The following is a 484-nucleotide window of genomic DNA, read 5'->3' on the forward strand; positions in this document are numbered from 1 at the left end:
AAGCCAACAGTTGATATATATATACATATATATATTTAATAGAAGAATAATGTTATTAGTAATTATAAAATATTGAGTGATATATCATTAAGTAAAAAATAAGAAAATTTTACAGGTATATAAGTCATAAACACCGCTGGCAAACATCATATTCCAAATACGTTTGCAACGTACATATAACATTCGTATTAAAGGCATGAGAATAATTTTTGGTCTTTGCAGTCGTTAACCACTGGTGACCACTGCTTACAATAATATAGACTTAACAAGAATATGATGTTCGTTCCTAGCACCTGTATTTTCTTTGTGTTATATGCCGACAAGTGTTGTATTTGGTGTGAAATAGTAACCTTGTCTCCCAGTTGTGTGAAAAAAAGATGTATCACTACAATTGGCCGCGAACACTTTTACGCGGACACCTCTAGCCAAGAAGTATGGATCTTCCCACAGACGGCGCCAATTGTTGTGAGATATGTACTTCCTG

The sequence above is a fragment of the Phalaenopsis equestris genome, unplaced genomic scaffold, assembly GCF_001263595.1.
Source record: "Phalaenopsis equestris unplaced genomic scaffold, ASM126359v1 Scaffold000002, whole genome shotgun sequence".
Taxonomy (NCBI): domain Eukaryota; kingdom Viridiplantae; phylum Streptophyta; class Magnoliopsida; order Asparagales; family Orchidaceae; genus Phalaenopsis; species Phalaenopsis equestris.